Source organism: Myxocyprinus asiaticus, chromosome 32 (assembly GCF_019703515.2).
Source record: "Myxocyprinus asiaticus isolate MX2 ecotype Aquarium Trade chromosome 32, UBuf_Myxa_2, whole genome shotgun sequence".
NCBI classification, from domain to species: Eukaryota; Metazoa; Chordata; class Actinopteri; order Cypriniformes; family Catostomidae; genus Myxocyprinus; species Myxocyprinus asiaticus.
The window spans coordinates 28,243,599-28,266,868 of record NC_059375.1 but is presented as its reverse complement, the minus strand read 5'-3'; the positions used below and the strand labels follow the sequence as shown (position 1 = coordinate 28,266,868).

At 40.7% G+C, this 23,270-nt stretch overlaps 1 protein-coding gene across 2 annotated transcripts in view; it reads right to left on the bottom strand.

Moving 5' to 3' along the window:
• The window catches only part of LOC127423075 (urotensin-2 receptor-like), a 103,180-nt gene that overhangs the window by 15,093 nt on the left and 64,817 nt on the right, over positions 1-23,270 (bottom strand). The gene's annotated exons all lie outside the window — the stretch shown is intronic.

The following is a 23,270-nucleotide window of genomic DNA, read 5'->3' as shown; positions in this document are numbered from 1 at the left end:
CAAAAACAACCAGTTAAACTGTGGGCAGTTGATTTGGTAGATAGACATGTTGTTTTTCTGTCTGTTCATGCTAACCCAGAATGCTCTCCCTTATGGTCAGGTTTTAAGCAGAAGTTAGAGAGAACAGTTTTTGACTCTTCCCTCTGTGTGGAATTGATTAAGCCATGCACATTGGCCAAGACTCTACTGTATCTAGCCTTTCATTTTCCAATATTACCTATTACGGTAGTGCTCAGTTACTAGAATGCATTGCCTACAGGGTGTGAGCCATAAAAAAGGGAGGTTTGTAGATTCTGGACTCTAATACAGTGTATACGGGCTCTAATACTGCACCCGTATTCACAAAGATTTTTATCTTACCACTAGGAGTTCTCCAAGTTTTTGCATAAATCCTATTCACAAAACTGCTAAGAGCAAGTTTTACTGAGGAAATCTTAAGATAAGTGTAAGGTGGGGTTGACCTCATTGCTATAGATGACCACATTTTATGAGCGTGATCTTTTAAATCGCCCACAGTGATTTGTAGACAGGGAACCCCTGTTTGTCAGCATAGACAGAAAACGATACATATCGTCTACATATATATCTATTAGAGATTAGCGTTAGATTAAACTAACTACTCGGTAGTAGGGTTGCTACGGTATGAGATTTTCACAGCACGATAACCGTCTCAGAAAATATCACGGTTTCACGGTATACGGTATTACACAATTATTATTCTTTTTTTGGTTGAACAAATGCTTTATTATTTATTAAGAAACTTGAAACCATTTTTTTAATGGAAGTATGTGTAAAAAAAGTCTCCCTTTTGAAAATAAATAAAATAAATAGAATAAATAAGAAAGCTAACAGAATTATAATAATATACCGAATTATAAACATGATAAAAAAACAGCATGTAAATATAACATGTTATATAACTAAAGCATGTTAGTTTACATGTTAGCATAGCATGTTAAATTAACCACTAAATTAAAAATAACATCAGCTGTGTGAGTTTTTAAAGTAATGTCCTATGATTATTAATAATTAACATATACTGTAGGTGCGCGACAGTGCAGCCAGACTGCTCCTGTTTGTACTTTTAACTCAGTGGTTCTCAACTGGTTTTGCTTCAGGGCCCAGATTTTACATTGGAAATTAAGTGGCGGCCCACCATAGTAAAAACGTAACCTGTATTTAATGTATCCTGGGTCACATTTCCTTTTACCTTGCATAGTTTTGTTCATGGTTTTCAAGTACAAGGACATGCATCAAGTGACATTATTTTTGTTGTTGACGTCAACAACAAAAGTGACAGGAATTTTTCTCTCCCCCCTTTTAAAAATTGAAGAGCGTATGTTTCTAATTTCAAACATGATTCAAACAGAACATACATATTACACATATTGCCATGGTTAGGTCAGTGTAGCTAGTCTTAAATAATAGTAATAATAATAACAAATTATAGTATTTATGAAAAAATAAATACTAGCTGAAACATATCTTGAAACTTTAACTACAACTGCCACTGTTGATATAAAATGAGGTCTAATAGATTCTACCTTTAGATGATTTAATATGAAACTATAACATTTTGTAAAAATATAACAGTTACTTTCACTCATGTAAAATCGTGAAAGAATTTTGTAAAGGTGATGATGTGTAATGAAAAATTAGCGCATAGCACAGTATAAATACTCGTACTCGGTATCGGTGTCATCATTTCATATTTACGAGTATTAGGAGTGGTTGCACATGTGTGCACAGTGCTTCTTAGACCAGTTTGAAAACATGAGAAACATTTTAATGTGTTAAAACCGTATAAATCTAGAGCATCAGTTTTTTTATTTTTTTTTTATTTTATCCATCTTTACCGGGTAAATGTGGATTCTCTCACGTGCACACGCCTTCTCTCTCTCTCTCTCTCTCTCTCTCTCTCTCTCTCTCTCTCTCTCTCTCTCTCTCTCTCTCTCTCTCTCCTGTGTGTGTGGTGCGAGAGCTCGCATTCCCAAGTGCTTGCCAGTTAAGCTTTTTAATTTACAATTGCTCGTGCCAGCTGAGGAGTTGTTACCTTGGTTATTGTCGTCAAAATGGATAACTTTTAAGCCCGTCTCTCAGAGATTGTGTGGAAGTATACTTTTTTACATGATTTGCAAAAAAAAAAAAAAAAAAAAAACTTTGGCCACGACAAATGAGTGGAGAGAGATTTGAGTTTTTAAAAGTGAAAGGGGCTGTGACAAGTTTAAAAAAAGCAAAGAAGTGGTACAGTGCTAAAAGCGGCGGTCCACGGAGAGAAAAACCTGCATTATTGGCTTTACTTGTGGCTGGAACAGTACCTTGACACCGTGGCACTGTGACATCACCCTAAACTAACTAATTTTAAAATGAGGTCACGCGTAGTATAAAAACAGCGGCTTCGTTCGCCTAGGGTGCTTTAGTTTGTCCAGGAGAAAAAAGTTTGGCTTCTTCCAAAGTATAAACCAGGCTTTACACGGCATTAATTTGAAGTCGTACAGCAATAAGGAGCGCTCCTAAAAGTTTATTTAAAAATTTTGATGATCAATTCAAGCTCTAAAATAAATATTTCACATAATACATTTGATAGCTTTAGATCTGTCTACTACTTTTAGTCATGAGATATTATCATTGAGATATTATTGGTCACTGGAGAAATACATCAATCAAATTTCAGTTGTTAAGTGTTTGGCTGAGTGGTCTAGTGGTACCTAATTTGTTCCTTGCATAACGAAGCCTGGATTCTAATCTGTTCAATGTGACGTCATATTTTAATAAACAAAGATTGCATCCGCATCTCAGTGGACGTATATCTTGAGTGGGGACACATTTTTTTGCATTTTTCTTTGCGATTCAACCTGAAAGTTGCGCGAGATGCAGAACACAAACAAAATCTCAACAAGATTTGTTTTCAATTTTCCACTTCTAAAAGAGATAAACGTCTTTAAACAGCAGCTAGTTTTTTCAACACAAACACTTTTTAGTTAATAAATTACTATTAATTTCAGTTAATTAAGTCATAATAATAGATATAATAGATAATTAGAATCAAGTCAGTTAGACATACAGAGGGTTCACACAAAACAAGGCGAGACAGCGTTTAGCTATTATGCCACCCGCATGCTGGAACCAGCTTCCAGAAGAGGTTAGATGTGCCCCAACAGTAGCCACATTTAAATTCAGACTGAAAACACATCTGTTTAGCTGTGCATTTTCTGACTGAGCATTGTGCTGCACTTATTGACCTCACTGAATCATTTTGCTTTTGTCTTTCTTTCATTTTAATTATTCTATTTTATTCTTTTTATTTTAATTTTCTATATTTTTTTCTCAATGTGTGTGTAAACAATTTTTGGTTATCCTCTGTTTGATCAGGGAAGATTAACAACCATTGAAGTGTGTTAACAATTTTTGGTTATCCTCTGTTTAATCAGTGAAGGTTAACAACAGTTATGGATGGTGTTAACAATTTAATATAATTTTTCTTCTTATGCATTTTAATCAATTTATCATTTTTTTTTTCCAGATTTATTTTATTACTTTTTATTCTTATTTTCATGTCCTTAATTGGTCTTGTAATCTTGTATTTTCTTTCAAATTGTATATGTAAAGCACTTTGAATTGCCATTGTGTATAAAATATGCTATATAAATAAATTTGCCTTGCCTTGCCTAATTGCATTAAAACTGTGGCTTCCACCAAAAAACCTGTCTACTACAATATTACTTTAGTAAACCCATGGTTAATTTTACCCTGATCAAACCATTCTCTCAACTCTCTGACCTTCATCGTGACCAAATCACTGTGAAGAAATCAACATTTATATTCATTTTATTTATTATTATAAGTTGTATTAAGGAAAAATATTAAGAGTGCAGAAGGAAACAGGAGAGGGAAAACTGTGTCAAAAGGAGGATTAGAACCCAGGTCGTCTGCATGGAAAAAACACACCCAGAGCACCTTAACATACTAAGCCCTTATAGTGACACCAAAGGAGCAGATTGTCTTGAATTTGTTTGTTTCCACCAGACTATTTCAGTGCAAATAGCCACAATGTGTGGCAGGTATTTACACCTAGTGCAAATAGTCATTCCATGATAATATTAATACTAATAATAATGTTATATTATTGATATTATTGAAGTTTTTAATGCTCTCCGTCATTAATACAATGATTTGCAAGGATAAAAAGCACAGGCGAAAGCATAACAGAATGCGCACGCACGAGAACTTGACGAGAGAGGAATCCCTTCTAGACACTACTGTCAACTATCGTGTTACGACAGTAAGTCACCGTTTACAGATACCCTACAAATGAATGGGGAGAGCCGTAATCTGAAACCTACATGTCGTAAAATCTTATGTGACAATTTTAACATATGACACTCATAGTTTACACCAAACAGATTTTTTTAGTGTAAATCATGTTTAAGATTAGCAGACAGTCGGTCAATTCATTAAGGGATGAACTGTTTCCTCACAAAAAGCAGTTCATTCAATGTTGTGAAGCATCTTCTCCATAGACATCCATTCAAAAAGAACAGCCTTTTGTCTCATCGCCAGTGTACGCCCATAGTATGTATATGGGACTGCTGAATTACGCTATTCTATGCTAACCTTGAAGGCTCACCTTTCAAAAGGGCGCTGCTCGCGCCAGATGGTCATTGTTGCCATAAAAACAGCAAATCCAAAAATCATATTTTATGTGTGAAGACGAAGCTGGAAAAAGTGATGGGAGTTACTGTCTGTCACTCTACTTCAGCCCAATAACAACACAGTATAAAGCAATCGAACAGACGTCAGGCTCAACAGAACAAACCGAGAACAATCAATCAATACTAAAGCTGCACTCTCCCCTCTGTGAATGTACAGAATAATATGGATAAAACACAAAACTACTCGTATCGGTACTCGGTTTCAGCCGATACTCAAAGCTAGGAACTTGGTACTTGTATTGGCCTTCAAAAATGTATATCAATGCACCTCTAATATCTATATAACTTTTTTTTTTTTCGCTTGATGAACATTTCTTTATCCTGTGTTGGTACAATGAAGTAGCCTACAGTACAGCATTAAATACAGCATCAAAACACCTGGTAGCACCCCCGATGGCTGTGAATGCTGCCTTTTTTTCCCTCTGCAGGAAAAAAATACACTACGAATTGCCGGGAGATGTCCGGTCTGAAAAGGGCATATAATTTGATAGATGATTCTGCTGATGGATAACAGAAATTCCCAATTTATCCACACTACACAGTTTCATTTTGATATGGCCAGGAAGCACAGAGTTGTCAAAAACTGTATCTCTGGTGTAATTGGGTTGTTACAATTTGTGGGGTGTCTCTTACTAAGTTTACAATAATGAAAACACCCTCATGATTCAGTCGATAACTTTTTTAATGGTCATTGTCAATATTATAATATTTATTAATATTTTAATATTATATTATTAAAATACATAGACTCAATTGTGATTCAGGCAGTAATCGGTCTCATAATAATATTCTAATACATAATTTTTAATGTGGATTTATGACAGCAGCCATGCTTCGGATCATTTGTGAGTCACTCTTAAGTATGTAGAAGTCCTCAAGGCAACTTCTAAGCTGTCGTGGGTTTAGGAGCTACTATTAGCTTTAAAATGCTTCATGAATTACTTTTAGATGAACATTTTCGAGTTCTAAAATTAGGAGTGACACACCCACATTTTGTGAATACAGGCCCTGGGACCATAACAATGGTGCATCCCAGTTTGCAACCTGGTAAAATACTTCCCACATCTGAATTTATTAAAAAAAAGTCTATTTTGATTCATTTTTGCTCCCTGTGGACATTTATATGATGCTAATAGTTGCTTGTGGCAGTTTTCTCTCAAAATTAACTGACACTAATGAAGGAAAACTACTTAAGTGGGAGTACAAAATAATTATTTAAGATGCAAATTGTGACAATTGGTAGTTCAGGAAAGAGTACTCCAGTTATATATGCAAATATATGCATTTGCTGGTTAAAACCATGTATAGAGGTCTTTTATGTTATCGACTTTGGCGAGCAGATCTTCAAAACATTAGTGCTACTTTAAACTGGTATATATTACACACTAATACACTATATTGCCAAAAGTATTCGCTCACCCATCCAAATAATTTAATTCGGGTGTTCCAATCACTTCCATGGCCACAGGTGTATAAAATGAAGCACCTAGGCATGCAGACTGCTTCTACAAACATTTGTGAAAGAATGGGCCGCTCTCAGGAGCTCAGTGAATTCCAGCGTGGTACTGTGATAGGATGCCACCTGTGCAACAAGTCCAGTCTTTGAAATTTCCTCGCTACTAAATATTCCACAGTCAACTGTCAGTGGTATTATAACAAAGTGGAAGCGATTGGGAATGACAGCAACTCAGCCACGAAGTGGTAGGCCACCTAAAATGACAGAGCGGGGTCAGCGGATGCTGAGGCGCATAATGCGCAGAGGTCGCCAACTTTCTGCAGAGTCAATCGCTACAGACCTCCAAAGTTCATGTGGCCTTCAGATTAGCTCAAGAACAGTGCGTAGAGAGCTTCATGGAATGGGTTTCCATGGCCGAGCAGCTGCATCCAAGCCATACATCACCAAGTGCAATGCAAAGCGTCGGATGCAGTGGTGTAAAGCACGCCGCCACTGGACTCTAGAGCAGTGGAGACGCGTTCTCTGGAGTGACGAATCACGCTTCTCCATCTGGCAATCTGATGGACGAGTCTGGGTTTGGCGGTTGCCAGGAGAACGGTACTTGTCTGACTGCATTGTGCCAACTGTGAAGTTTGGTGGAGGGGGGATTATGGTGTGGGGTTGTTTTTCAGGAGCTGGGCTTGGCCCCTTAGTTCCAGTGAAAGGAACTCTGAATGCTTCAGCATACCAAGAGATTTTGGACAATTCCATGCTCCCAACTTTGTGGGAACAGTTTGGGGATGGCCCTTTCCTGTTCCAACATGACTGCGCACCAGTGCACAAAGCAAGGTCCATAAAGACATGGATGAGCGAGTTTGGTGTGGAAGAACTTGACTGGCCTGCACAGAGTCCTGACCTCAACCCGATAGAGCACCTTTGGGATGAATTAGAGCGAAGACTGCGAGCCAGGCCTTCTCGTCCAACATCAGTGTCTGACCTCACAAATGTGCTTCTGGAAGAATGGTCAGAAATTCCCATAAACACACTCCTAAACCTTGTGGAAAGCCTTCCCAGAAGAGTTGAAGCTGTTATAGCTGCAAAGGGTGGGCCGAAGTCATATTAAACCCTATGGATTAAGAATGGGATGTCACTTAAGTTCATATGCGTCTAAAGGCAGATGAGCGAATACTTTTGGCAATATAGTGTATATTTATTTATAGTATAGTATTATACTATTATAATATAGTATTAACATTGCACAATTCAAATCTACAGTTTATTTACTACACATTTATAAATATAGCATAAAAATTACTTAAAATGAATGTAGTTTCTTCTAAAGACTGTTCTTTTTAGGGGCCTGGGTAGCTCAGTGAGTACTGACGCTGACCACCCCTGGAGTCGTGAGTTCAAATCCAGGGTGCGCTGAGTGACTCCAGCCAGGTCTCCTAAGCAACCAAATTGGCCTGGTTGCTAGGGAGGGTACAGTCACATGGGGTAACCTCCTCGTGGTTGTGATTAGTGGTTCTCGCTCTCAACGGGGCACGTGGTAATTTGTGCATGGATCGCGGAGTGTAGCATGAGCCTCCACATGCTGGGAGTCTCCACGGTGTCATGAACAATGATCCACGTGATAAGATGTGCGGATTGACAGTCTAAAAAGCGGGGGCAACTGAGACTTGTTCTCCGCCACCCTGATTGAGGTGAATAACCGCGCCACCACAAGGACCTACTAAGTAGTGGGAATTGGGCATACCAAATTGGGAGAAAAGGGGATAAAAAAAAAAAAGAAGACTGTTCTTTTTGTTCAGCTGAAATCTGAGAAATTTTTACATACAGTTTGTGATTCCACACGTGGGATTGACCTGGGAATTTTCTATGAATATGTTGCTTTAGGTATTATTATTTTTATGATGATGATATTATTATTATTATTATTAATAATAATAATAATATTTTCCCCTCCCTGTTAGTGTTTGTAATATTTCAGTGATTGTGAATGATATGATGATTATAAATAATGATTATGATGATGATGTTTTGATTATGATTTACTTTTCCCAGTGGACACAAAAATGTAATAACAAATTGGTCACAACAAGCAAAGACCACTCCAGTTCTTTGTTGTCCATATTGCCGCCTCACAACCAACCATGCACATTCCTTTTCCACAGCTTTGTTTGCATATAAACCTGAGAATAATCATGAATCAAACTCATATGTGTCACTGGTCAGCTGGCTTGTACCATTGCCCTGGAATGTGCTGACAAACAGCAACTGGTGTGTGCTCTGTCTTGTCATGACATGAGTTAAAATCTGCCACAACCTTTGCCACAATCTGAAACTGAGATATAAGTCTGCACTTTATATAGCTCTTGAATAACAGAGCAATAATAGAACAGCCTGTTTGATTGCTCCAAAGAATTGCTGAACTGGTGAATGGAGAACCTGTTGCCTGTGTCTTTGCATTACTGCTGTGTTTGTATAAGTATTGCTGCATTCTTCTCACCCACTCAACCATATTTGGTCATAAAGACCATTTGAGCTGCATTATTAAACATGTATGCATTATTTTCTTGGCATAAGATAACACTCACACATCAATATTGCATTTTCTGCACTGTAGTATAACAGGAAAATGTGTATTTAAGATAAAGCACCATAATTTCAATTAGGAGTGGTACTGTAGGTATGACCAAAATCTTATCGAACATCAAACTGTATGAGTAATAATATATCACAATAATGTGGCTTATTGCTTTTATAAAATGGCGACAACAGCAATATGATAAACCTTACAAAAAATCTAGAGTTCTAACAAGTTTGCCCTTAACTTGCTGCAAACTTGCATCACTCATTATTTTCACATGCAAAAGAGTTTGTGATTCGCCATAAATATTTGCCAGATGTTTGCAGCTCTTCACTGGTAGTGGTGAACTTGCAGCAAACCTTTGGCGACAATGAATAGTTTGCCGCAAATCTCATTTGCATGAGAAAATAATGAGTGGTGAATTTTCAGAAAATTTGTGGCAAGTTTGCTAGAACTCTCGATTTTTGTAGGGGAAAAGACACCAGTGTTCATTGAACAGCTGAAAACATATAACAAATAATTAATAATTCTAGGAATCTAGTTCATTATCCTAATCGTAGGAGTTTGTAGGACATTGTAGGACTTTTTGGTTGCCAAGCAATGTAGCAACATGCTGAATTAATATATAATATGTGTTCACAGTGTTTATTTACAGTCATTTTAAAATAGTTTTGACCAAGGCTCAGCCAATCAGAATTTAGTGTTGGAACTGTAGTGATTGAAGGCAGAAAAGTGGTTAAGAAACTAATACAGAGGCCCTGCAATCCGCATCGAAAATTCCTCAAAGTCATAAATTAAAGACTCTCCTCTGCTGGTGCCAAGGAGTCTACGATGACCCATATCTGGCCAATAAAACAAACAAAGGAGACTTGTCCAGATAGCACATACCCGAAAACACTCATGTTAATAATTATTCACATGACTTGAAGACTACTCTTCTGAAGAAACCCCCATGCCATGAAATCTAAGACACTCTCCTTTTATACTTCAATATAAACAACTTGCTACACTTAAATTAGGCCAATAAGGGAGCATGAGACATTTTCTGTGTCACATGCTAAAACTCTGTACAAGACAAGAGAGAGTTTGAAAACTGTCTTACTGTCTTTGGAAGGATCCCTTTGAACTCTTGTTAGCAGGACATCTCATCTTAATCCAGGAACTACACAATCGCAAAACTAACTTTTCTTGGGTTTTAACAATGCATATACATGTATTATGAGCTATAACACTATCAAAAGACTTCATTGTATTGTTCTACACTGCACAACGCAGTCTATTTTTGATAGTAAAATTATATTTTACACAAATGATTGTAGCCTGATGTAAACTTTAAAATATGTGTAGTGATTTGTAATCACTTATAACTGACAAATTGATGATTATAATCTTTAATCTGGTTTTATTCATATCATATTACTAGAATGGTAACCATTCATAATAAAGCACATCATGTTTACTATCGTTGAGATTCTTTCTGCATTTCAGGAATGTTTATGTTAATTATTTTTTATATATTCAGTTGTATCCGAGATATAAAAGGTCATGATTAAACCTTGCCCTATTTTGAGTGGGAAACGGGAATCTTCACAGACAAAGACTCATTAATCACCTTCAGAAGGAGGGATGAGGAGATGATCACATGGGATCTGAAAAGGCACTTCTGATTGGCTCAAGACACTTTTGGGAGGCGGCCAACCTCAACAATACAAAGCCTCCCTGCCTAGGATTATCTCCCTCCTCTTCTTCGGCTCTCTTCTGCTCTTTTTCGTCTCTTCCGCCTCTGCCCTCTTGGCTCTGGGCTCTTAGCCCTTCATCGGCTGGCTTCGCACAATGTAGTGTCCAGGAAAGTTTGGAACATAAAGTTCCAAGAAAGCTCTTCTTTCTCTGCCCTACGACTCACACACGTGACGGGTAGTCGCGAGTCTTCCTTGCGGAAGGCCTCGCTTCAAAGCCCTGCCTCATTATTCCAGCAACGAACTATCCCTGATCTTAACAGAGGACCAAAACATTGACGGAACAACCAGAACTTTCTACTAAGAGCCAAAGAACCAACGCAACGGAAGAAAACACAAGTACATCTCCAAACTTTCACTGAAAGTGCTGGTGTCTCTTTAATATAATTTGAGTAAACAGACTGCAAATCGAGTTAGACTAAATGAAGTATCGATGGTTCTCAAAGCATTGTCTACAGACTCCATGAAATTAAATTTTCTTTGTACAAATAATTTCAATTCACCTTCTGTTACAGCTCACTTACCAACCTGTTGTTTATGTTTGTCTAAATGTTAGTTAAAGGTTTTAGGCTAGCAATAAAGTCTTGTTTGTGTTCAAAGCTAATTTGACTGTGGTATATTTTGATAATCTTGTCATTTGATTTTTAAATGATCTGTGCTCCGAAGCTCAAACAATATTTCAACATATTTGTGATATTATTTTTAATAAGCCATGAGAACAGTATTACTCTAAAGAGTTAACAGATGTGTCATATCAAATCAGCATGGCCGAGTGATTAGATGTACACCTTAATTCTTTCAATAAGTGAATTAATCATAATTCCCTTATTAAGGTAGTTCCTTACATAAATATTGTGAGCGGATACAACGAGCCTGTTGTATTATATTTTTATTGGTGGAGAATTTTACACAGATTTCTAATCTGATCTTTTGTCATTTATCCTTCTTATAATGGTGTTTGAATGTGGCTAATTCCATTATACAGCTTCCTACATATTATTGGTGAAGGTATGTGGGCATTTTAATCCATACTGTGTACATTTATACTACCAAATTTCCCTACAGAACTATCCATTTTATAATAGCTGATATATGTACAGTTAGACCACGCATCAGTTGAAATCGGTATTAATGCACCAAGGTGAGCCATTTCTCAGCAACTATAAATAACCTACAGTTTACACAACCTACACTGTTAACACCAGAATTGTATGGTGTGCCGTCACAACGTTATTCTGCCCAGCCATAGTTTTAGTTACAAAAATAGAAGATGAAAATGGCAGCCAAACAGCTTATGGTTACAAACATATTAATCATAACTTACAAGCAAGTGCCAGTGCAGTAAATGGGTCTTACCCTAAATTATTGTAGGGTATGCTATGTGTTGGAGTCAATGGCAAATCAGGCTATTACCAGTGTTGCCAACTTAGTGACTTTGTCGCTAGATTTAGCAACTTTTCAGACCCCTTTAGTGACTTTTTTTCTAAAAAGCACCTAGCGACAAATCTAGTGACTTTTTGGACAAACCTTAGCTACTTTCCGTAGAAGAGTCCCCAGTACTGCCGCATGAGCACAAAGTCTTGCTTTCCCACCACAGGCACACCTCTCTCTGTGTCTACTCTATTCAGTGAGTGGCAGACAGAGGAGCAGCACATTCAGCTGACCACACAGCAGCTGATACAGACGTGAATGAACTGCGCATGTGCAAACAGAGTTGCCAGGAACCAATCAATAATCTGTATGGGTTTCTCCTCCTTTGTTTTAATTTAAACAATTTAATTTGACCATTAATTTTCTTGTTTATCACTCACTGTTACCCAGACAGAGGCTGTGCGCTGTGCAAGAGAAAAAATAAGACATTCTGTCGCTTCTAACTTTCTCTCCAAGTGATCATTTTACATGAAAATATAGCTGAAATCACAGCACAGCCGCTGTCTTTAACTTATGTTATAAAATCAGGATTTTAGCAGTGCAGAGCAGCAGCTTGGAAATTGCTTGGAAGTCTTAATGGGTGGCATTTCAGTCACTATTTCATACTCGTTCCGTTGTCTGACAACAGAACCAGAACAAATATGTAAATGAGAACAGCTTTATTGGGAATCTGGCTGTATTAAAATACAGTATGTGAGCACAGAAAGTAGGAGAGAAGCAAACAGTAGGAGAGAAGCAAACTTGGGCTGACACACGGCGGAATGCAAATACGACGTGATGATGTCATGAATATGCTAATTAATGCATGCCGTCATCTAGCGACATTTAGCGACTTCTTGAGCAGGCTTTAGCTATTTTTCATTGAAAGTAGTTGGCAACACTGGCTATTACTCTGCGCAATGAGAAATAGGGACAGTCATCAAGGTCTACAACCCTGGCTCCATCAGAGGAATTATCACAGTGGGACTTCAGCAAGGTGACATCTGCCAGACAGACCAGCTGCTCTCAGCCCTACCGATCACAGATTAGCCAACAGATTGTTTACACTGCAATTGATAAACAACTGGTTAAATTCCATTAGCTGTGGCAATGGCATCCCAAAATCTCAAAGGTCTTACCACCTAAAACCACTTCATTATTAAAACATTCTTCTGAAGCCTGTTGAAACCACTACTAAATGCTTTCCTCTATAATACCTATAATAGATTGCATATATGCCACTCACCATTTCACAAGTATTTTTGGTCAAATTAATTAAACAGTCATGTTCTCCATTAGTTCTTGTTTAGATTTTCTTACATAAACTTCTCCCCTGATGTGCGCAATAAATGATTGTTTTCCAGAAATGGCATAATGAGGTAGACAACATCATTATGTCCAAGCGGTCATTAGAAATGAGCCCAAAGTAAATGAAGCCTGTGCTCATTAAAAACAGAATGACTTTGCATCAGGGCCAGAGGATCAGGGGCTGAGCAACCAGGCAGAGCAGGCCACAATCTCTTTACTGTGATTACGAGGAAATAGAGAAGAAATGTCATCACTGGGTGAAAAGAAGAAGGGAAAATCCAAAAAATTAGATTTAGTCAGGCATCAAACCATCATCTGGCCTGTGAGCACCTACAGCAGCATTGTATGAGTGTATTCCCAGCATGTTCTGGTCAGATGAAATTGAAATACTTAGGCTGTAGGAATTGTGTATGCTTCTTTCACACTACTCCAAGTCAGTTAAATCACTTTTGTGAAAATACAATACAGGAAGAAAAAATAAAATGATGAAAAAGCTTTAGACAATCTCAATTTCCAGGTGCATAGCTGATGTACCAGTCTGCTTAGTCAGTTTATTGCAAGGATTACTGTTTATTATCTGTTGTAACTGACACAAATTTGCTTGTACTCGTTAAATGCCTTTGTTTTTTCCACCAAAGAGTTCAAAACAATGTTTAAGAGGAGTGTTTCTGGATATTGCCTACTCTTTACTGGCTATGCATTGACATGTGACCGTGATTTTGATCACCATGATTTTGTCAAGTAGCAACATTATTGGGCCTCATTTCTATCAACCAGGGTTTACCACAATAGGGTTTGCTTAGGGCTGATATAATTTCTGTCTTAACGGGTGGACACACTACACTTCACGCTCCACTCACTCCCATTCAAATGCATGCAAAGACATTTTGAATTACACTGTGTACCAAATAATTCATACGACGAGAGGACCCGTGACCAATAGAAGATCGAAACATCACACCCTGACCTCTAGGCTCAATTCAAAGGATAGATATATAAAAGCTAAGAGTTGTATTGTTGCAGGAAAGAGAGTAGACTATATATTTTTTTAAAATTTAATATAATATTATTTGTTATTTGTGATGTGTTATTTACTTACACCAAGAGCACTCTAGTGTGACATCATATCCTGGTTCGTTGCGTTGTCCAAAAATGTGTGTGCGCTCAAAGCCTATTGTGACCACCCCTTTAGTGGTAGCCTAAATGGTTAGTGTTTTCAGTGGAGTTGGGTTAAGGTTAGGAGTAGGACTATGTTTCTAAAAGGAATGTTGTTCCAAGACCAAAGAAAAGTTGTTGATCCAGGAATATGTATAACTTGGTGCCTACATGAATATAATGCTTAGTTCCCATAACCCTGTTCCGGTTGCTGCCGGCACGCTGCACGAGACCGTGTTTGTAGCTTGCTAGCCTGCTTAGCATTGCTTACTCTTATACCTTCATAATTTTATTCTTTGCCATTTTTCCACTTTTCTACTGTTTCAACTGCTTGTATTTTACCGCGTGCACCATTTCTCTTTTTTCTTTCTTTTTTTTCGCTTGTCGCCATCTCGCGTCTCGACTGCGTGCATTCCTTTTCTCCTCTGTGTTTTACACTGATTATTGCATCAATCTCAAACATCTGCTGATCAGGAACCACATTGAACCACATAGATCTCAAACCCTCGCCGCTCAGAGACACGCATCCGAACGCTAGTGGAGGTCAGTGAGAAAGAGAAGCTGGTAGATACTGTTTCGGATGCGGGTAGTACAGCGAGCAACACACACACACTTTGGTTCCGGCTGTAGAGTCCACGCAGCAGGCGCTTGGGTGATGTTTCGGCGGCATACTCGTTCAGCAAAGTGACTCTCCTGTTCCTGTTAGGGTTTCCAATCGATTCTCTAATTTGGCTCATAGTCTTAATTCTGATAGTATTTTACTAACTGGGGCCCAGGTCAGTAATCAGACAAACTGGTAAATCCAAACGTCTGCTAGCTGCCTTGAGATGTCACACAGGTCACATAAACTACAACACATAGAAACTGTATCACCTAGATATCATATAGAGTCTGTTCCCCGAACTACCAAACACAAACCCCTCACTAAATCATTTAGAAAAAATCTGAATATGGTCAAACTTGAAAAAAAAAATGAAGATTAACATCTGTGACAAGGAGGAGGGTGTGGCTGGGCCATGATGGAGCATGGCCGGTGCTGAATCAGCTGATCCAGTGCTGGCCGTGCTCCATCACGACCCAGCCATGCCCTCCTCCTTGTCACAACATCATATATAGGTAGGGCTACTAAACATAAGATCTCTTTCAACCAAAGCACTAATTGTAAATTAAATTATTACAGATCTATTTTGGATGTGCTCTGTTTGACTGAAACCTGGCTTAAACCGGATGAATATATTCGTTTAAATGAATATACTCCCCCTGGTTACTGTTATAAACATGAGCCTCATCTGAAGGGTCGAGGAGGATGTATTGCTACAATTTACAGTGAAGTTTTTGGTGTTACTCAGAGGACAGGATATAAGTTTAAGTCTTTTGAATTAATGATGCTTAATGTGACACCATCAGATATAAATAAACAAATCTCTGTCGTCTTTTGCCCTTGCTACAGTATATAGATCACCTGGGCCATATTCTGATTTCCTTGGTGAATTTGCACATTTTCTATCAGATCTTGTAGCATCTGGACCAATCAGACACACAATTATTCATTATTTAATGAATAATCCAACAGACGTCTCAAGACCGTAACAAGCAAAGGTCCAAGTAGACCCAAGCAGACACTGAGATGTCTGCTCTCCCACTAATCATTATCAGCTCTTACTCCCCCTTTGCTGACAATGGTCCAGCAACTAGTGGACCTCACAGACATTCCAGGTGGGGGAAGGTAGCCACATGCAAAAGCAAAGAAATGTGGAGAAGAAACTCACTCCATTCCCCCCATTGGAAAGACACATAAAGCCCATAAAACAGACTTTTCTTCATTAATTTATAGACAAACTGTTCTATAAATGAACATGCATATCCTCAGGACATTGTGTGTATGATTATTACTGTCTCGTATAGTGTCTTTTGTACTGTATTCCGTTTTGTGTATGGTTTATGACAGAATCACTAGATAATGTAAAATTATTGGTATCATGCTTCCTATCAAATTAATCCTTGTGTGATGCCCTAAACATTGGTGTATAGCACCACCTTATAGTGTGCATTGTATGCTTGTTATATTAATCAGAGCATAAAGGGGCACAAACTGCCAGCTTATTCCAATCATGCAAATGAGTCAGCATCCAAACAAAGGAACTTTTCCCGCTGGAAAATTGCACCTTTCTCATTGGTCAAGCCAAACTCGAGAGGAGTGACTTCCCTCAGGAGTTAAAGGGCATTGTCGGAGTGACCTCCCTCTCTCTCTCTCTTCTCTTCTCTCTCTTGCTGCTTCTACTAGATGCTCTTTGTGTGGGACCGCAAACACCCGGTCCGACCGCGAGGTCGCGGGCCGGCAGACCTCAAACACATCAAGCCATGTGTAACTTCCTCGACCATAACGGAGTCAAACTAACACCGCAAGTTCATCATTTATTCATTCAACGCGGAAGAAATTGATTGCAATTTCAACACCATCGGCTCAAGGAACCATCAAGACTTTCTCCTGAGACTGCATCCAGGCTCTCTCTCAACAGCCAAGGCATTGCAAGTATCATACAATTAACTAACTAAACAGAGGTTTAGTATAAGCTGTGAACCCCTTTGTTAACAAAGGTGCTTTGAAGTAAGAAACTGATGGTTCTTTCAGATGGTTAAATTACTCTTTTCATAGCTTCATTCACCTGTTCTGTTCCGGTTCCATTCACTTTCACTTTTCCATTTCCCATGTATGTGTGACTTGTGTGTATGTGTTTGTTTAGATTAGTTATGTGTTTGTGATTTAGTTAAATAACGCTTTTGTTTACATTGAGTTGATTCTGGTCTGCTTGTAAATCAATGTCAATTGAATGATTTGATCACATGCCAAGAAAGAGTTATTTTTCTGTGGCCATGAAAAATATCCTTTCTTAGAGTTGATAGATGATCAATAATGAGTGTTCACTGGACTAACAGATTAATTGATTGTAATGTTAATTCAGCTACATCAAGTTAATTCTATTAACTGATCCAAATATTTATAATTGATTATAATGTGTTATGATTAATTATTCATATTCCCCTTTTAAAGATAATTTGACTGTGGTATATTTTGATAAATAATCTCATCCCTGTTTTTAAAATATTTTGCTTCAAAGCTGTACCTAAATATGTGCAATATTATTTTCAATAAGCCATGAGAATAATATTACTCCAATAAGAGAGTTTATCACAATTCCCTTATTAAAGCGAATTCCTTACAATAGAAGTTGTGAGCGGATACAACGAGACATTGTATTATGATTTTAATGGTGGAGAATTTTATTCAGACAAATAATCTAGTTATTTGTCATTTATCTAATTTATAATGGTTGTCGAACGTGACTAATTCCATTATAAATTTCCTTACATAATAATGTAGAATAAGGACAGCTTAATTTAATTCCTAGCTCACACATACTGTTTCCCTACATATAATGGTGGAGGTACGCGGGCACTTTAACCCATCCCATGTATATTTATACTACCAAATTCGCTACATCTATTAGTTACTGTAGATAGAGCTTTAATTGTTGGTGACTTCATTCACATAGATAATGAAAATGACACATTGGGATTAGCATTTATCAATATTCTCAACTCTCTTGCAGTCAAAAAAATGTGACAGAACCAACTCATCACCATAATCATATGCTACATTTAATTCTGTCATATGGAGTTAATGTTGATACTATAGAAATTCTACCACAGAGCGATGACATCTCAGATCATTACCTCGTCTCTTGTTTGCTGCGATCAGCTAATTTCACTCAATCTACACCACGCTATCATTCAGGTAGAACTATTCTTTCGACCACTAAAGATAGCTTCACTAATAATCTTCCAGAATTGTCTCATATACTCAGTAAGCCAAAAAGTCTAGAAGAACTTGATGTAATAACAGAAAAAAAACAAGTACAGTGTTTTCTAGCACTCTTGATAGTGTCACCCCCTTCGATTAAAGAAAATTAAAGAAAAAGCTTTGCACCATGGTACAATGATCACAATCATGCTCTCAAGAGAGCAGATGGAAAATGGAGTGCAAGTGGAAGAATACAAATTAGAGGTATTTTGCGGTGCGTGGAAGGATAGTGTCTGTAGCTACAGACAGGCACTAAAAGCTGTCAGGTCAGCATATGTGATACTGTGGCAAGCCTCAACTGAACCAGATATTCCGTTGCAGCACAATAGTAATGACTTCATGAATTTCTTTACTGATAAAATAAAAATAATCAGAAATAAAATTGGAATTATGCAATCAACTGTCACAGAACCTCAGAAAACAGTGTCTTATAATTTTCTTCATAAGCAACTTCAATCTTTCGCTGTTATATGTCATGAACAGCTAACAAAACTTATAAAAAAATCAAAAGCCACAAGTATGTTAGATCCAATACCACCTAATCTCTTAAAAGTGATATTCCCTATAATCTCAGAACCTCTTCTTAATATTATTAACTCACTATCCTTAGGACATGTCCCAAGAAACTTTAAAATAGCAGTTATCAAACCGCTTATTAAGAAGCCACAGCTTGATCCTGGCAAATTGGCTAATTATAGACCAATTTCAAATCTCCCATTTATGTCGAAAATACTAGAAAAGGTAGTGTCCTCCCAAATATGTTCATTTCTACAGAGAAATGGTGTATATGAACAATTTCAGTCAGTATTTAAGCCCCATCACAGTACAGAGACTGCACTTATCAGAGTTACAAATGACTTGCTCTTATCATCTGATCGTGGCTGCATTTCTCTTCTAGTGCTTTTAGATCTTAGTGCTGCCTTCAACACCATGGATCACTACATTCTCTTGAATAAGGCTGGAGAATTATGTTGGCATTAGTAGACTTGCATTAGCATGGTTTAGGTCCTATTTATCAGACCACTACCACTTTGTATGTGTAAACGAGGAATCAAACAAAGGTTAAGTATGGAGTGCCACAGGGTTCAGTTCCCTATCTGACACTCACTCGAAATTGTGTCGATGTAGTGACACTAGGGGTTGTACTTGGGAGCCCCAAACACCTCTGATATTTAAAAAAAGGCCAATGAGAATTAGCAACTGGAATTTGCATGCCATTCCCCCGGACATACGGGTATAAAAGGAGCCGGCTTGCAACCACTCATTCAGAATTTTTCTTCAGAGCCGAGCAGTGTTGTGGAGTCCACCGCCGTTCCATTCACCTCTGACTATGAGAGCGAAAGCGAGAGTGTTAAGATGGCTGTTGGTTATACGGCGCATTACAGCCGGTTCTCCCCCTCTCACACAGATAAGTGCAGAAAACGTCCCTGGGTGCTTCAGCAGCAACACTTGAGTGTATTAAAAGAGTACATTTTCTGTAAAAAAGTAGCACTGACGGAGAGCATCTTTTTAAAGATGCCTTTCCGCTTATGTGCAGTTTCTGGATGCGGTCATTATCTCTCCACCTCTGATGACCACGATTGCTGTCTTATGTGTATGGGCCATAGGCACACTGAGGCAGTGTTCATGTATGGGTCATGTTCTCATTGCGAGAGCATGACCATGGCAACGTTGCGGTCGCGGCTTTCTTTCATCAGAGGGAAAGCCACTCCAGCCACTCCCTGCCCGGTCCTTCTGCCTATGGGCACAAGGCCACGACGGTTAGCACTGGGGGTGATTTGGGGACCTCAATGGGAGTGGTTCCACCGGGTGAATCCCCGCAGACCTCCCATTCCCCAGTACGCTCGTTTGCCCTGGTCGAGTTCATGGATGAGTCAGGCGGCTCGCCCCAGGGTGAGTTTAATGTCTCATTCGGGGCTCGGGAGGAGGATGAGGTCTCGATCGCAGCATTGGAGAGTGGGCTGTTACAGTCGGAAGCAGAGGACTCGGCTGGGCTCCCACTGTTGGGTGTGGTCCCCCAGTCTGAGGCCGACGCAGAGCTGGCAGCCATTCTTGCCCAGGCTGCCAGGAGCATCGGGCTCGAGTGGAACCCTCCACCCTCCACCCTGCCCTGAGCCCTCGCGGCTGAATGACTGGTTCTTGGGCTCAGAGTGCCACTCACAGCCATACTCTGCCCCAGTTCCGTTCTTCCCGGAGGTGCATGAAGAACTCACAAAGTCATGGCGGGCACTTTTTACTGCCCGGACCTGGCTTCCGAGTTCCTCCACTCTCACTACCCTCGATGGTGGGGTGGCCAGGGGGTATACGGAGGTTCCTCAGGTGGAGCAGGCGATTGTGGTGCACCTGTGCCCACAAAACACCGAAACCTGGCGGAAACCGTCCTAAGCTCCCATCCAAGGCCTCTAAGTTCATGTCGTCCCTGAGAGCCAAGGCTTTCAGTGCCGCTGGGCAGGCTACCTCCACCCTACATGCCATGGCCCTCCTGCAAGTCCACCAGACCAAGGCACTGAAAGAGCTGCAAGAGGGTAGTCCTGACCCGGGAGTGATGCAGGAGCTGCACTCGGTGACCGACCTCACCCTACAGGTGACGAAGATCAAGGCAGGGGCTCTCGGGCAGGCGATGTCCACCATGGTGGTCCAGGAGTGCCACCTATGACTTAACCTTGTGGAGATGAGGGACACTGAATTTCTTCACTTTCTTGATGCCCCCATCTCCCACAGTGGCTTGTTCAATGACACTGTCGAGGACTTTGCCCAGCAGTTCTTGACGGTCAAGAAGCAGATCCAGCACATCTTGCCCCGGCATGATTTGTCCTTCAGGCCGCCGAGATCCCACACCCCGTCAGCTCGTCACCGAGGGCGTCCTCCTGCAGCAGCAACACCGGCTCCGCCTCAGCCCGAGCTGCAACAAGAACCCCAAGAACCACATTATCACGACAGCCGTGCATCGAACACTCGCAACAGGGGCGCTGCGGGCACGTGTTCTGCGCCTTCGCGCACCCAGCTGTGGCACACACACACCCACGCTCAGTCGGTTGTGATGTGCCACGAGGACGCTCAGCCTCCTCTCCGGTCACTGACCGGTCCTATGGTGGGTATGCGGAGCAAGGTAAGTGCTCTAACATTTCTCACGGCACAGCCACAAGTTCAGGACGTGAGGCCTCTCGACATGGCAGCTTCTGTTCCGCCCTGCCGTGAGGCCCCATCCGCAGGTACGTCAAAGGCAACTGTTCCCTTGATGCCCCTTGCTTGGAGTTTGGAGGTGTGGTTAGCACTCTCCAACCTGTCGTGCCGGCTGGCCAGGACGATCCGACTTGGCTATGCAATTCAGTTCACCAGGTGCCTGCCCAGGTTCAATGGCGTCCGTTTCACCTCGGTAGGAGGCGAGGATGCCACTGTTCTGCATGCGGAAATAGGATAGAGCCTGTCCGGGGTTCTACAGCCCCTACTTCATCGTACCGAAGAAAGGCGGTGGTTGCGACCAATCTTGGACCTGTGAGCTTTGAATCGGGCCCTACACAGGCTCCCATTCAAAATGCTGATGCAGAAATTCATTCTGTCATGCATCCTGCATCAAGATTGGTTCGCGGCGGTAGACCTAAGGACGCGTACTTTCATGTCTCGATTTTGCCTCGACAAAAACCGTTCCTTCGGTTTGCCTTCGAGGGCTGGGCATTTCAGTACAAGGTCCTCCCCCTTCAGTCTGTCCCTGTCGCCTCACATCTTTATGAAAGTCGCAGAGGCAGCCCTTGCTCCGCTAAGGGAAGTGGGCGTCCGCATCCTCAATTATCTCGACGACTGGCTGATTCTAGCTCACTCTCGAAATCTATTGTGTGTGCACAGGGACCTGGTGCTCAGACACCTCAGCCGACTGGGGCATCAGGTCAACTGGGAAAAGAGCAAGCTCTCCCCGGTGCATCTCTTTTCTCAGGATGGAGTTGGACTCAGTCACTATGACAGCACGCCTCATGAGCGAGCGCACTCAGTCGGTGCTGAATTGCCTGAATTCATTCAGGGGAAGAACAGCGGTCCCACTGAAACAATTTCAGAGGCTCCTGGGGCATATGGCATCTTCAGGTTGATGCATATGAAACCGCTTCAGCACTGGCTTCAGACTCGAGTCCCGAGATAGGCATGGCGCCACGGTATGCATCGCGTGGCTATCATGCCGATCTGTCACCGCACGTTCAGCCCTTGGACAGACCTTGCATTTCTATGGGCAGGGGTTCCCCTAGAACAAGTGTCCATGTCAGGCTGGGGCACCTTTGCAATGGCTCAAGCTCCTCACGACAGCCCCTCCCTGGCGAATTCCCCTGAGGAAGGACCTCCTTTCTCAGGGACGAGGCACGGTTTGGCACTCGTGCCCAGACCTCTGGAACCTCCATGTCTGGCCCCTGGATGGGACGTGGAAGACCTAAGTGGGCTACCACCAGCGGTGGTAGACATTATCACTCAGGCCAGGGCTCCCTCTACGAGGCAGCTGTATGCCTTGAAGTGGCGTCTGTTCACGAATTGGTGTTCTTCCCAAGGTGAAGACTCACGATGCGCAGTCAGGTCAGTGCTTTCCTTCCTACAAGAGAGGTTGGAGGGGCGGCTGTCCCCCTCCACCTTGAAGGTGTATGTGGCCGCTATAGAGGCATACCACGATCGTGCTTGGGGAAGCACGACCTGATCGTCATGTTCCTTAGAGGTTCCAGGTGGTTGAATCCTCCTAGGCCACGCCTTGTTCCCTTGTGGGATCTCTCTGTGGTCCTGCTGGGCCTACAGAGACCCCCGTTTGAGCCCCTGGAGTCAGTCAAGCTAAAGCCCCTCTCATTGAAGACGGACCTCCTGATTGCACTCGCTTCCATCAAAAATTCTGTTAACTACATGCACAGCTTTGAATGGTCTAGCTCCACAGTACTTAAGTGACCTTCTACCATGTTATATTCCATCACGTTCATTATGATCACAAAGTTCTGGCTTGTTAATAGTTCCTAGAATATCAGAATCCACAAAAGGAGGTAGATCCTTTTCCTATTTGGCTCCAAAACTATGGAATAGTCTCCCTAACACTGTCCGG